General features: G+C 41.2%; 1 long non-coding RNA gene across 1 annotated transcript in view; it reads right to left on the bottom strand.

Annotated features, from left to right (window-relative positions):
- Window positions 1-2649: 2649 nt before the first annotated feature.
- The window catches only part of LOC103391023 (uncharacterized), a 16284-nt gene continuing 7215 nt past the window's right edge, over window positions 2650-11718 (bottom strand). The window contains exon 2 of the long non-coding RNA XR_003052089.1: window positions 2650-3361. This is a non-coding gene — a long non-coding RNA (uncharacterized LOC103391023). The remainder of the gene's footprint in view (window positions 3362-11718) is intronic.

Here is an 11718-nt window from a genome sequence, read left to right as displayed (position 1 = left end):
TTCTCCTCATTCACTTTTCAGGATCCAGACCATGAGAAATAAAACAAAGGCGTTTTAAACATTCATTTGTGTCAGCTGTCAATCAAGGCCATCCTACCACATGGTCACCACACACAAAGGCCGACGCACATACGGTATCTGTAAAGTCACACTCTTTTCCAAATGTGTTGCGTTCACTTGTCCTACCTCCAGACACCTCTCTATTGTGTGTGTGTGTGTGTGTGTGTGTTTCTGCAAAAATCCTTATCTGATCTGATGATGTGCCGACAGGAGACACGCATCCTGGACTCAGTTAAATGCTATGTGTAATCACTGGCATCACTGTCGCCTGGTAATTAGATCAGTGTGAACACATGGTAATACCAGCAGCAACAGGAACTGCTGTCCACTTCAGTGGCAGCAATAAAAACAATTAATAACAGTACAATCTAACGCCTAATTCTCATTTAAACAGAAACAGTAGAGATGAGCAGCACGGCCAGAACCACTTTTCACGTTGATTTATTATTTTAAGGGGGACATTTTTTGCTGTGGTGAAATATATTTGAGGGCATTTTTGGCTCTTTTCTAGGGCAGTTTAATCTAATTCTGGGAAACACCTTCAGGGTAGTGCCAAGGTCGACGGCTGTGTGTGTTTCAGAGGCGGAATATGTTTCGATAAGAGCTTGGAGAAGAAATATATTGTTATCTTTATCAAAACAGACTTTAAAACGGTTTTTGAACTTTGTATTAATTAATTAAGAATGCATTTAATTGGACCATTAAAGAGACAGGACTGAGATATTCATGGGAAACTTTGTCAGAAAAAAGACAAAGAGCTTTACAGGTCGTTTTAGATTCTTTGGTGTACGCATTATAAACATGTCATTTTCAAACATTCAGCCACGACCTGACACGTCGTATCTTTCAAAAATACAGCTGGAGGATAAAGATATGGAATGATTGGTTCTCACAAGGTCAGTGTGAAGCTACAGGAATTCATGTTGACGGCTTTTGTCCCGACGTCAAGTGTTTCCCAAGGCTGACGCAGACTCCACGTGTCACTGTGCAGCAGTAATTTCTACAAAATGTTCAGATTCTATGTCAGTAGCTGGGCTTGGTATGTATGGCCGAGGCTAACAGGATGTCGTTAGCATTATGTGCACTTGGCCACACACCAACGACATCACACAAATGAAAAGTATGCTCCGAGACAGACACCGCAGTCACAGATCTTTTTCTTTAACATTTCATTTCATTTGTTGTCTGTGGTTTAGTATAAATGGGAGAAATCCATGAACAACAGAGAGAAACACTGGAAACACTACAGCTTCAGTCTCCACTCTGGGTTTTCTTCTTTTAAAAAAGGGACTTGGAAAAGTGTGTTCCAAACTTTGCCAAGTCACTGGTGGTTTATTACTTTTATTGGATGTTTTTCTTCTTTTTTTTTTTTGGATTTCTCACTTCAGTTCCTGACAGACGGAGAGGGTTTAAAACTTTGATCCCCAGATAAAAACCCAGATCTTTCTTCAATCATTTCTCTTTTCAAACTCACAAACCTCTTCAGATCTGATAAACATAACCTAAAGCTGAGTTATAAAAAAATATATATACTGATGTCTTGAGAAAAAAACCCTGAAAATTCCCAATTTCTTGGAACAGAGATGTTTATAAAAACCAGTTATTTTTGTTTAAGGGAATTTTTTTGGTAGATCATTTGATACGTTGGGTTTTTTTGTCAACTTTTGTGTTTCCTAAAATATTGATTTGAGAAATAAAACATGTTACCCGTAGAACAGAACAAATGGAATAACTGCAGTCCACTGTATTCCCATGTTTCAGACCATTACAATAACACAGATTCTTCCTGCTGCGACATAAACACTCTGACCTTTAGCCTCCCTCACCTCCATCCTCTCCGCCCTTTCATTCCTATCGACCCTGCGTTCTGTCACCACCTGTGGCTACAGGCGGCAGTGTGATTGACGTGTCCCCTTTTTACGTCCGTCCGCGCTGGCTTATACTCATCCCACAATTCCCGTTGCCAGGGTGACAGATGGGTTTCTTCTGTGGAAACACTCCATCTCCATCTCTGTCACCTCAGACTGGTGTGAGCAGGGCTGAGTGAGAGTCAGTCCCACCAGTGTGACAAACAGCAGTGCCACTGACTAACGGCGAACACGACATCTTTCTTTGTGTCGTTTCAGACTACGGCGGAGATTTGAAGTCGGTCCAAAGGGCGAAGTCACGCAGACGTCTCTGACTGCAGCGTTAGCTGTAAAAGCAGAGCGTGTTTGGACCTGTCTGTTGTTCAGAGTCAGAGGAGTCGTCTGCTCCGCAGCAGAGGAAGCTTCAGCTCACAGTACAGTACAGTCTGTTACCAAAGATCCAGAGGTTCTCAGTCAGTTGTCGTTCAAACAGTTGGATTAAAATATAAAGGTGGACACATCCATTCATACAGTGAAATTTCCACTGTTTTACTGTTCATTTTACTCCACTGCTAAAGCAGCGGTCCCTAACCTTTTTTAATTATAGATGATGAACATGCTAAAGCAGCGGTCCCTAACCTTTTTGTACCACGGACCAATCGGTCGTTATCAGCTGTTATTACCAGTTACCGCGCCAATATTGATGGATCATTAAGTTTTTAAAACAAAACATCTTTTAGACTTTTTCTGTTGGTATCGGAGAACATTGTCAGATTTTATTTTAATGAGAAAAGTAAAGAACAGGGACTGGGACGAGGGCAGCACTCAAACCCAGGGCGCCACAGGACCACCACTGTGATAAGTCTCAGTTTAAATTCACTTCCTTCCTCCAGCCGCTCTAACTTGGTCTCCGTCAGCTTCATCACTTCATCTGTCACATGTGCCGTGCCACAGTCGGACAGCTGCCAACTGAGAGGGATGACATCATCATAACCGTCTGTTGTCTCTAATTCTACTCAAGTCTCCCAGACACAAGCGTGGAGTATGATTAGCATCGAGCGGATGACATCATGCTACAGTGAGTCTGCCTACGGGTGCGATGACATCACCGCGTGTGAGTGGATAACTGGGATCTCTGGGATTTAATGACGGCCCGTGGCGTCTGCTGTAGCGATGATTACAGGCTGTGGATTTTATCAGGTGTGAGGAAGTCCAGTCCTCTCTCACTCTGACCACGGTCAGCAGGTTTCCTGCTCTGGTTGGAACGGTGCATTCTTCTTGTTTTGGTTTTGTAAATCGATACGCTGGGATATTCAGGTGTAATGAGAACTGATGTGATGTTTGTCCAGAAAGTAGGGCCGGCTGTGATCTCAGTAGAGTTCACACATGTCGATCATAGGCTCGCACAGCACAGTATCGATCTGACCTCCAGGGGGAGTCCATGATAGAAGTGACTGGAAAGAAGAGAAAGTGACTCCTTAGTCATCAATGCAGGGAAAATCTTTTTTTTTATGAGTTGAATGTTGTCTGTACCTGTCCGTCTGGAACAGACGACATTCAACTCTTCTGTACCAACATCACTGCGTTCTCGTAAGTTTCAATATGAAGTTTCTATTCAGAAAAGAAGGAAATCAAAACAAAGGCAACAAAGAAACAAAACTGAAATAAGACACTTAGAAAAAGTCATAAATGCTCAGAGTGTGCTGTAGAATACGAAGGAACAATACTGACAGGCTTGACGTCTCTGTGGAGAAGTCTCTAAAATTGGTCATGGTCTTCAGTTCTGTTCTGTTCTGTTCTGACTTCGTATTCAAACTCTGATTGTCAGAAAGTGATTCTCTACGACTGGGTGAAGGCTGAGGAGGTCCGGAGGCAGCAATAGTCTAATAAAAAGAACCACTAAATCATAATAACAATATTGTGATAAGGAACAGAATCAGTTGAAAAATCCATCATTTTATTGGTCCTTTGTCCCCAGCAAAATCATTTTTGGTTCTTCCCCAAAATACAACAGCAAAGTTGGGATTCGAACCTGTGACTTTTTGACAACAAACCTGATCCTGGCCTCCAAGTCAATGTTCTATGAAAAAATAAATGTATTTCAGTCGTCACCCTGGACCAGGTGATAACGAAGGACCAGAGACAGGTTTTAATCCAGATCGTATCAGGTTCTCCTCCGTGTGAGTGAGAGTCAGTGCAGATTCACTGATAAGAACGACGGTTTGTCTCCGTCTAATCAACACACACTGTTTATTATTGTTCACCACATGTAACACGACACCCCCACTTTCCCAGCAGAACCAATGAGACGAGACAAGCGTTTGAAAAAGCGACCGTGACAAAACAGACGAAGAGCCGTCGAAGAGGAAGAGACAGAATGTGACACACGTCAAATTGACGATTTAAACAGTAATAAAAATGTAAAACAAAAACTGGAATTATTTTAAAACAAGTTGAGAAAGTTTAAATTTCTCAACTTATTTTATATATTTTAAAAGTTTAAATTTTAAAATATATTAGCTGACTGTACACGGGAGCTTCCTCTCAGTCCAACCAAATCTCTGCCTCGGCTCCGCTGTTGTTTTAACGCGAACCTCAAATCCATCTCGACATCTCGATCTCCCCGTTAGCCATATGTAAACAACACACACACACACACACACACCTAGGGTATAAGATGTGTGTTAGAATAATAGAGAGTGACTGCACTCCCACATACCACAACAAAACACGCACACAAACAAAGATCTTCTGAAGGTTAATGAAGGCATGTCAAGGCTCGGCTGCTGAAAAAAAAAAGTTATTTTTTGCTCTTTATGTTGTGAAAAACATGTTTACTAAGTCAAAAAGTTCTAATTATTATTATTTTCTAAGGCGTCTGATTTTAATTCCTAACCTCATCAGGTCACGTCTCTTTATCATGTGTTGGAACTCAATTGACCAAAAGGTTAGAAAATAAATTAAAAATATACGTGAGGAAAGAACGTCGGAACCTGTTTTTTTTTTTGCTTACACATCGTTTCCCAGTTGGACGTCGGGCGTGAGAGATGCTGAGCTGACTGTAGTGATAATGAAGGAGGAACCAGGTGGAGGAGAGTGACTGCTGGATTAGTCATGGAGGACTTGATCGATGCACACACGCCGCCACACAGACGCACGCACATATGGAATGCACACACACGTGCGTCGACCTGCCCGCACAGCTGCGTCCTGTCAGATAACAGCGGTTCACACACACACACACACACACACACGCCGTGCTCAGCAGGTGCGTGACATGTTCAATTACAGGCAGAAAATTAACCTGCGACTGTGTCTTAGAAAGATGATTCCCTGCCTCACAGCTGTGACCTTTAACCCCTGAATATATGTCGAACAAAAACGCACGACCTTTGTCTTTTGAAGAGATTATCATCAAGTCTGAGTCTGAGTGTATTCACTCCTGTTTTGGACCGCTTACACAAACTGATAACAATAAAATGTAATAAAGGAGTAGTACCTTCTGCTTGTGCATATATATGTATATATATATACATATATATACATATATATATATGTATGTATGTATATATATATGTATATATATATACATATATATATATGTATGTATGTATATATATATGTATATATATATACATATATATACATATATATATATGTATGTATGTATATATATATGTATATATATGTATATATATATACATATATATATATGTATGTATGTATATATATATGTATATATATGTATATATATATATATATATATATATACATATATATACATATATATATATGTATGTATGTATATATATATGTATATATATGTATATATATATACATATATATATACATACATACATATATATATATGTATATATATATATATATATATGTGTGTGTGTGTATATAAATCCATGTTTTATATGCCATGTTCAGTTGCTCAGTCTTGGTCTGATTACTGAAGCCTGTGAGAGAACCAAACGTGCAGTAAACGCCTCCTGCTGTTTGTTTACAGCTCGGTGCAGGAGGCTGAGAACACCCAAAAATAAAAAGTCATTTCAAGAAAGAAGAACAACTGGCAGATTTTTTTTTTTCTTTGAAATATTTTGTAGTGGGTCTACAGACATGATCAAGAAGAATACTTTATACCCAGGGAGAGAGAGAGGGCGCTCTTCAGGAAGAGTAGAGTCTATAAAAGGGCTGGGTGTGTGTGTGTGTGTTTATCATCTTTTTATCTTTAGGTGGTGAAATGTGTCCACTGAAGCTTCTTAAACAAATCAATATATATAAATATATACATATGTATAGTACATTTCAGTTTGAATCACATCAGGTCAATCCAGCCTCCCTCCTTTCCTCACACTCTCTCACCTCCTGCTCTCCCCCTGACTCCCCCCCACCTCTTGTTCTGCCCCCTGCTGCCTTCACCCTGAACCTCAGGACTCTTTCTTTCACCTTCTCCACCTTTTCCCTGGAGGAAGAGTTAATTATGAAAGCAAAGGTTGAATAATTAGCCGGGCTACAACACAAAGAGCAGATTAGGAGCAGGATTAAAACGTCTGTGGAGTTAAAGGGGAGCGAGAGCCGGCGACACGTTACGGCCGTGACCAAGAGAAAGTGAAAGTGAAAGTGAAGGGACGGAGAAGTGTAGACACGGGAAAAGATGGAGGAGAATCATCTCCTGACAATTAACCTGCGCTCTCTCTCTCTCTCCTCTCCATAATTATCACCTCACTGCTTCATTATTACTGGGACAGATTCGCCGTGCGACACAAAGCAGAGAGCAGCTCATGCGTCACAGCCTATTCATAGCAGCCCCTCTGACTTCTCCTGCTTCCTTTAACCAGTCTGGTGGCCATGAATACATTTCTTATATTATCCCATAAAATCATATCAGAGATGGACATCATTGTCATCTCTCGGCCAACAAAGCCTCCTGTTCTTCACGGCGCTGATACCTGCTTTGAGGAAAGGAATCTTTTCAAGGCTGATACGTTTTTTGATAGAGCTTCCAGCAGGCCTCGGTTGGGTTTCCTAGCAACAGATCCACACGAGGACTTGTACGTGTAAGGAGATGGAGGCAAGGGTTGAGGGCCGGGGGAGTGGGGGGGTCTGCGTCCCCCTTCCTGATTACCCAATAATTACTTTAATGGACAGTCACAGATTAGCAGCTATCAAAGAGCGCACCATTAGCCCTGGACTGTGATTCGCAGCAGCAGGAGCCTCTCAAGATTTTCACTTTCCTTTTGTCTCTCCAACTACAGTCAAAAAAAAAAAAAAGTGACACGAGCAGGAACAACAGTTCTGTGAAACAAGTACAGCATGTTCTGCCCTAAACGCCAGGGTTATTAAATTAGATTTCAAATACAGGCGTTAACTGTGGAACTTTATATGCATTTCTCTTTTTAATTATGTTTTTGATTTACATAAACCACTATATTTATTTGGAGGTATGTTTTCTCCAGGCACTACAGCATTCAATGATTTTATTTTTTTATTTTTTTATTTACTTTCTTTACTCTATATGAAGCTAACTTGAGCCAATAGGTTTAAAGCATAGATTTAGCAAAAAAAAAAAAAAAAACTTTCTTATTTACTTTCTCTACTCTATATGAAGCTAACTTGAACCAATAGGTTTAAAGCATAGGAAACAAAAATAAGCTTACAAAACATTTTGTATTTAGCCAAATCAAAAATAAGTTTACAAAACATTTTGTATTTAGCCAAATGCAAAAAACCAAATATTTTAATAAAAACAATGAACAAATATATTATAAGATGCATATAGAAATATGGATACGTTCAGGTAGGAAAATGAATGAATGAGTGTCAAACCTATACCATTAACTGTGAAATGTAGTATCAGATGTCAAATTAAAACTCTTTTTCATATATATAGATATTCATATGGGGTGCATGTGTGATGTGGACCACGTGGGCCGTCCATGTTCCAACACTGAGTTGGCTGAAGTTCATGCGCAAAAAGGAATCAGTGCAGTTAAAAAAAGACGCAGCTTCAGGCTCAGCAGTTCACCTCACTGTCGACTGGAGGATGAAACTCTACTACACAACTACTCATCTGGATGATACCACGGATACTGTAAGATGCAGTAATGGTAATACCTTCTCATCTAGAGTAGAACTGCGTCTGCGCAACACTCTGTGTGTATTATTATTATTATTATTTCTTTTTTTTTTATGTAACACACATCCTGGACTGATATTTGCACATCCTGGGGCTAAAAACAATGTGATGTAAATAAACACAGGCCGAGGAAAGTAAATGTCAGAGCGCGGTCAAGTGAGCCTGCATCCAGTCGGAGTCTGAGCTGTTCATTTCCACTCAGCCTCCAGCTACAGCCAGCCTTCCAGCTGAGAAATGTTGTTGCAGTGAAATACAACAACAACACTACGGCGGCGTGTCAATACATCTGGTCCGACAGAGACGTCAGAGACGTCAGAGCTGGCATTCAGTCTGTTTAGAATGAGCTAATAACAGGGGGAAAAAGACGGAGCCATTCTGTGGAAAATAAAGGGATTTATATTTATATATTTAAATATAAAATGTCATTTCCATATTGTCTTTGATTAAAATTATGGAGTTCACAGCTTAGTTCGATTTCTTGGAGAGAGATGACAAATTTTCCAAACACATAGCTTTGTTGTTAGCGTTAGCTAGTTCTTGGAGCTAATATTTCCAGCTAACACAAAAGTTAAATAACTGGGTAACATAACTTTGTGTGTGTGTGTGTGTTTTTGCTATATGTTAGTCTGCTGCTTTTATTATTCCAGTTTTTTATTAATATCAATTGAAATTGAAAGTTTGCACCGTTTCACGTTTAGCATGTTCGCTGCAAAAGTTAGCATGTTAGCTCTGAGATCAAAGGCACCGACTGAGTTCTCATTGGTCACTTTTTTGTTACTATTATTATTGATCAATGTAGGAAAGTGTTTGTGGTTGAGTTAAAAAAATATTTAAATAAAAAATGGATTCTCCCACGTTATTTGGAATTTCCGGAGATTCCCAGTAGGTGGCTGTTTTATCCTGGGAATAGATGGATGTAAATTTGGGAAATGTCTTGACATGGAGTAAAGTCCAACACATTTCACAGCCTTTGCTTTGATGCCGGGTGTCGGTTTCATCCCTTCTATTTTTGGTAATAAAGTCATCAGTTAGGGATGTGTCCTGTCAGCGAGTGCTGCCACTTCACTTTGGAGCAGACAATAGATCAGTCAGTGAGTCACACAGTGAAGGCCTGCAGGATTCACGGGCAGAGAGGCATCTACAGCACCGTGCGTTGTGACTGCGACAGCTCCAATACACAGCTGATTACATAACAAAAGAGTGCACGGAGCAGGGGTTCATTCCCCGTCACAGGGATTTGATGCAGTGCCTACCTCATCACTGAGCAATGACTCTTTGAAGATCCAGCACCCACTTCTACCCACACACACACACACACAAACACAAACACAAACACACACACACCAATCAGTCAGGGCAGCTTATCCTACACAGTATTCAAACCCACTCATGCTGGCACGAGTGAGCTGTGATATTAGAGGACAGAGCGATAAGACGGGATTCATCTCCTGTGCATGTACTGCACCGTCTCTACTCATTACCGTCACGTGCATGTATGTGTTTGCTGACGAGAAACACGGGGACACACAAAGACAGTCGATGTGTACGAGTGTATTTACACTCAGGCTGCGTCCTGATCTTTTCTCTCTTCTTCTTTTCTTCTCCCACAGCAGAAGTGTCAGGTTTGTACGTCTCATAATAACTGGAGGCCAAAGTGTTTTTGCAGCGTTCACTCTGGTTGTTACTCAGTTTGATTTGAGGCTGGGGAACCAACCACAGACTCGTGTGCAGCTGTGTGGTGTTTGCACCGAGCAGAATTCTCACTCACATCGATAAGTCGGCAGATCTCAGGCGCTGGAACGTCGCTCGAGTTTTAAAAAAAAAACTAGAGGGAGCGTTTGAAAAGGGCATTAACCCATTCAACAACCCATTTGTTACGTAACAGCCTGGAGAATTAGACCAGGACGACACCAACCTGTCACTGCCCTATTGATTTATGAGGAGAGGGTTCAAGTCTGCTTCCTTAACCACTAAGCCACCACTGCCCCCCCAACCCTCCTTTACTGAATGACATCATACTTTGGCTTTGCCAGCCATTAAATTGACTCTTTAAACATGACAGGGAGCGTGGGTGTGACATCATCAGAACCTCACATGAACACAGATGGTCTCTGGGAGTCCGTGCCAAGGCCTCATGCTGCCGGCAGCCCGGCCACAATTACACTCATCATGATTCCTGCGGCAGGTGTATAGGCGTCCAACCTGCAACTCCTCACATTGACACCACACAGATCGTCCTCTAATCTGTTGGTCGTTGGACTTTAGTAGGAAACTGGAGAACTACTAAAAAAAAAACTCTCACACGCACAAATAAACAACCAGGCCATCTGTCTGTGCAGGGATGTGAACTGTTGATCTTCCTGTTCACAGTCTGTTAGGTTGATTTTAAATACGCATGAAATGGAAGAAGTCAGAGTGTAAAAAACCAAACAAACAAACAAACAAACAAAAAAACTTATTTAGAGTCTACTAGCACCTGTCTGGCCTTTCACTGTAACAGTCAATCCAAAACAAACAGTCAGGAACCAGAGTGAATAGATTTTCTTTTAACACAAAACAATTTCTGCCGACTGTTGTTGCTGTTTTTGTCAGTTTTCAGAAAAGGGGAGGAGCTTATGCCCTTAATATGGTCTAGACCAGTGTTTCCCAAACTTTTTTTCTGGAGACCCCAGTCAATAGACATTATTCGTAAACTCCTGGGAAACACGATGCGAGACGACCCCAAAAAAAGTCTCCTGTGACCCACCTAAGGGTCGCGACCCAGTAACAATGGTCTATGGTGTGCAGTGAAACTGATTTATATATATATATATATATAAAACTGATATATATATATACACACATATACACATATATATGTATATACAGGTATATATACATATATACACACATATATACATATATATACACACATATTTATATATATATACAGTATATACACATATATATATGTGTGTGTGGACCATCAGTATTCTGAACTCCTAAACCAGGATCATTAAACCAACGCGCGGCTCCCGGTGAAAAGCTGCTTATTGTTTTAAATGGCTTTTGTAATTTAAAACCAATGAGCTCCGGCTACACCAGACGACTGCTGACTCTCCACGGCCCCTACCACCAGCGCAGAGCCATTACACGGGCCTCGTTTATTACCTTAAAGTATTTTAAGCCTCGTGAAGACTTGTCTCCGTGTCCTCACACAGCGTCTCCGCAGGCTCCGGCTGTGCACACAGAAAAAAGCCTGAGGGAAATGGCCTGTGAAAACAGCCTGGCTCTCTCCTCTCTCTATCGCCGCTCTCCAGCTGGAGAGCATGCACACACACACACACACACACACACACACAGACACACACACAGGCTCTTCGTCTCTCTCTCTTACAGTAGCAGATGAATTCCCGCCCCCAGTGATCGTAGCTATTCCCTCTCATCGGTCTTCATCGTAGGACTCGGGGACACAGCTGCTGCTGTATGAGGGCAAAAAGAAAAAAAAATGGAATCCTCCCCGTGTTCCTCTTCCTTCATCATCACAGGGCTGTGACCTGCCCACACTGATGTACTGTGAGGTGTACACGTGTGACACCTGTTCAGAGGAGGAAACAAAAACACTTGTTGTAATCCATGCTGGTACAACGTGTCCTTCACCAACCCCAGGAAGTGGGGTTGATGTAT

Source organism: Cynoglossus semilaevis, chromosome 15 (assembly GCF_000523025.1).
Source record: "Cynoglossus semilaevis isolate Cse_v1.0 chromosome 15, Cse_v1.0, whole genome shotgun sequence".
Lineage (NCBI taxonomy): Eukaryota > Metazoa > Chordata > Actinopteri > Pleuronectiformes > Cynoglossidae > Cynoglossus > Cynoglossus semilaevis.
Note: the sequence above shows the minus strand (reverse complement) of the source record. Positions and strands in the feature narration are given on the sequence as shown.